The sequence below is a fragment of the Nannobrachium achirus genome (assembly GCF_963921795.1).
Source record: "Nannobrachium achirus genome assembly, chromosome: 22".
Lineage (NCBI taxonomy): Eukaryota > Metazoa > Chordata > Actinopteri > Myctophiformes > Myctophidae > Nannobrachium > Nannobrachium achirus.
Genome location: NC_137829.1, coordinates 16,158,054 through 16,162,943, shown reverse-complemented (window position 1 = coordinate 16,162,943; position 4,890 = coordinate 16,158,054).

Genomic DNA, 4,890 nt, shown 5'->3' with positions numbered 1-4,890 from the left:
TCAGGGCACCCCTGTAAATAACCTTTTCATCCACGGCAGACAGCACCCCAGAATCTTATATCATATTGTCTTTATGTCCAATGTAAAAAAAAAATTAAATAAAAAAACAAAATTATAGTTTTCAGGATTCCAATTAAAAATTTGCTTAAAATAATTCATGATTCCAATTAAACCATAGCAAAAATAACTGATCTACAAGCTTTTACAAGCTCAAAACGTGTTGCAGCTATTTTTTATATTTCCGACTGTATTGTGGGTCAGTGACGTGACGCCCCAAAAAACATGTTTTTTAAAAAACTTTAAATAGCAGGCATAAAAATTATTTACTTTTGTTCTACTCACTCTCAACTTTATGGAAACACATTTTGTTTTTAGATATTTTATTGGAATCAGACTTTATTGAGCAGTTTGTTGTACTTGTGCCTAAAACCGTCATCTGGTGTGACATGACAATAATTGTTCATAAAATGAAAATGGAGTACACCTTTCTTAAGTTACTCACTTTATCAAAGTCCTTTATCATAACTAACCTGTGATCCACTATAGTTTTGTGAAAATTAATTGAATCTGTATATTTTTTTCATAATCAACACTCTGTGTGAGGCCCATGTTGTCGATCTTTCAACATATTTTAATTTTATTCTGACAAAAACTTTCTTTAAAATTACACAAATATTTGTGACTCTTCCTGATACTATTTTCTATGTAAACCATACACATTTTTTCGGTTTCATCATTAATAAAGGTATGATTTCTCACTATTTGGAATGTCACACCAGATGACTTAGTGTCACACCAGATGACCATATCTTCATGTGTCAAAGCAAACTGTGTTTTAACCTACCTATTAGTGAGTACTGAACTTTACTGATTGATTAAACAATTACCCAGGAAAAACAGCAACAGTAAAATTGCTTTAACATTAAATAACATGGCCTTAATATTTCTGAACAGGATAGTATTGTTGGGCCTTAACATAGGATAACAAAGAATTGTAGTAGTAGATGGATGATGAGGATGTGCACAGGAATGCTACGCACACCTAAGTCTTCTGCCGGCCCACGGCAGAAGGATCTTAAAGAGACAATAAGGTGCATAGCCACACTGGGAGCCAAGGCAACATTTTATTAACACCAATTATTGGAAACAACTCAGCATTCAGGTGTATTACTTTTTTCCGAAGTCTCCTGAACTTGAACACAGCATTTTGAGTTGAACAAATTTATTTACGAATCATGTCGTTACACCACATCTCCACTAGCTAAAGAGTGCTGGGTTGTGCAACTCCGAAATAGCTGATCTACAAGCTCTCGCAGCACAATGCGTTGAGAGCTTGTAGATCAGCTATTTTCGCTATGTTTGTCTCGGGTCCTACCTTACCTCATTGTCCAGTCCAGTGAGTGAAAGTACAAAAGTATTAGATTAGATTAGAATAGACATTTAGACTGCATTGTACATCAGCCAGTCACATTTGGTGAGGGTATCTAGACATTTAGACTGTATTGTACATCAGCCAGTCACATTTGGTGAGGGTAGCAAACCGTTTGCCCTGTTGCGGTTCTGCTATGCCACAGACAACTTCCTGCTCTTTGTAAATGCAGTCTCGCCCCTTTGGCCAGACAAAACCATTTTTCATTTTTCCAAGTTGATTCATGCAGTTTATCTCTAGCCCCTCCTTATTAATGGTAACAATCTGCCCCACATATGGCTTTCCCTCATATTTGATTATGACAAACTGTCCTTGTGTGTATTCATCTGAGGAGGTGTCTGAATCCTCAGCTTGGGCCTCTCCAATAGATGCACTTGTGTCCAGCACCTGAGTAGAAGACCTTCAGGAGGAGACATTTAAATGTAATTTATTTGTCAGGTAGATTGTTTTTAGTAGTAAAATGTAATTACTAGCAAGTCCTCAAGTTTGCCAAGTATGTTATACTCACTGAGCTCCGGAAGCTGTTTTGGGCCTGCAGCTGACCTGGGAAGGGGGCAGTTCCGCAGATGGGCCACCACTTAGTTAAGGAAGAAAAGGAATGAATGGATGACATAAGTTACTTTATTGTCATTAAACAGGTACAATTACAGGTATCATAAAATTGGCAAAGAGAATGATTTAGTTATACTTACTCATCACTTGTCTTGTCACCTGGCACCTCAGCCCTGGAGACTTGGTCGAACTGTAATTTCCGTGGGTTGTGACAGGTGCAGATCTGAGGAAACTGGCAGAAACAACTCAGGTCTCTGTAAACTATCTTTCCCGGGAAGATAGAAAGAACCTGGTGCGTAGTGCTGATGCCAGTCACTGGACGCACTGATGGAGGGACCATTTCATCCATGTTGGATATCTTCTCTTCTTCGATCCACATGACAGTGACTTTTTCAGAGGACTTCTGTAAATACTCACACAGATCCCTCTGTGTTTGTAGGTCACTGCCTCCGAGGACATACATGTCTGCCTTACGCTTCAGCACCCCTCCCACACCATCAGGTGCGCCCTTTCCATGGGAACGCTCTGAAAAGTTCCAGGTGACCCTCTTGAATCCCCATGTATAAGGAATGCTGCTCATGAGGAAGCAGTTTGTGCGATTCCGGTACTGGGTTGCTGGCCCATCACTGAGGACATGCAGGGTGTCAATTGCATTGTCTTGTTTTCCTCGGAAATCATCAATAACTGGCTTGATGTGTGCCCACACAGCACGCTCATCATGGCGTAAGGACTGTGAAATGGTGGCATAGCACTGGGAGCCACTGACTGAGTAGGCAACTCCGGTATGCACTGTTGCCTGCTGCCTATTGCCACCAAAATGAAACGCCTGAATCTCTGTGTTTAGTTTACATGCATAGTTCTCAGAAAAGTCTATATGCAAGACCATTTCATTGGGTTGGATGCTCTCCTTGATGTGTCTGAACTGCTTCACCTGATGAAGCCAGTTGAGCTGATGACTTGCAATCGCACTGAGCGATCAATTTATTTGAATTGTGCTAAATCTATAACTAGTAGTCCTACTTTTTTTCCTTCTTTTTTTTTGTTTTGCTGTATCCAAGTAAGGATAAGAACAGCTATGGTTTTGTTTAAATGCCCTTCCTCCATATCCATTCATTCATCACTATACAGTATGTTTGTGTATTTTGGAAATAATAAAATCACATTTTCTGTACCACCCATTTTCTGTTGTCAAGTGTCTTATATTAACTGCTTATAACGGATAGTTATTATAAAGTGTTACCACAATAAGTTATTATAAAGTGTTACCACAATATAAGGTTTAGGTTTCTGTGAAGGGGTTTCTGCTCTGTCTGATGAATTTGCTGTATCACCGAATGAAGCTAAATTAAATTATGTAAAAATGTTTAAAACGTTGTTTTAAACATGTTAAAATGTTTTAAATGGACAAAAGAAACATGGGACTTGTTATTTATTGTTATGTCTGTAGGAAAATACAGTATATATCATCTGGTGTGACAATCAAGTCATCTGGCGTGACAAGCAGATATGTCACACCAGATGACGAAGTGTCACACCAGATGACGTTTTCTGCATTTAGGACTACCTTGAGGCTACCAGGTACACATTAGCATGCTAACAACATGCTAGCTATAACAAAACAACCTAGATTTACATGTAATTATGACCAAAGTTTCAAATAACTTTTGCTTTATTAATGAAAAAGGTGTCACACCAGATGACATCCAGAAGTGCCACACTTGTCAAAGTTTCAACAAGATGGCATTTCATGAAAATGTTAAAATCATAACTCACCTCAGACACCTGTCTTGCAGTTGTGCTGGGAGTGCTGAATAGCCTTACAGAAGAAGGACCTCTCTAGCCCAGTAGGTGTCCAAATTATTGCCTGTTTAATTTTTCCAAACTAGTGTCACACCAGATGATTTTGGTTTGGGGGACAAAATCTTTTTGATCAGAAATGACTGAAAACATTATGCTTGGACTTTGAAAAGATATAGGCTCACAAATAGACATTTTTTTTTGCCTAAATTCATTTTTAAATGAATTTTAGCAATTCTTTTTCTTAGTTTTATTCAAGTTCCCACTTTGAGAAACAAGGTCGGGACAGTCACACCAGATGACATTTACCATGTTTGGTTGAAGATTCTGAAGAAATGAGGAATGAAATGTTTTAATCTTGAGTAAGTTCACATAAAGCTTAATGTCCTGCACAATATTCAGAAGGTTTTTGACAAATATATTTTTTATTTATACATGTTTGACACCGAGGACAGCGAAAACGCTACGTCACGTCACCCACCCACGTGCAATGTGGCCCTCAGTGCGTGTGGAAATATAGTGGCCCTCTAAGTTGCCCACCTCTGCCCTAGGCCATTGGTTGTTTTTTTTCCCCCCTTATTCTCTCTCTTTCTTTCTTCTTCAATCTCTTCGTGCTCTCTATCTCACCTTTGTAGTCTAAATTGCAAGCGTGCGTGTGTGCAGCAGTTGTATTGTGTGTATGCCATGTGTGTCAGCAGACAGTGCACATGCTATGATCCCCCAGCCATCATCCTGCAGGTCATGAGGACCCTCTTCATGATTACTTGCGTGGCCCAGATGGAAGCCCACCGCACTGCCGCCTAATGTGACCAACGAGACCAGGGCACCCAGAGGAGTGCGCAGGGCCCTCCACTCGGGCAACCGATGGAGCTCTTCTTTGCCTTCCTAAAAGGAATCAAAGCCCGGGGAGCCTGTTGCCATTGTGCCCCCGTAATTGGATTTTGGTCCCAGAAAAGGGGAGACTCATTTTCTGGTGAGAGAAAGCGCCCGCCACAGAGAGATGGCTTTGGGCGCTGGAAGGCCGGGATCATTTGGCGTGAATGGGAACAACGGTGCTTAGCGCCGGATTGGATGATGGCGGGACAATAGGACGTGTGTCAGTTGATCTGCAT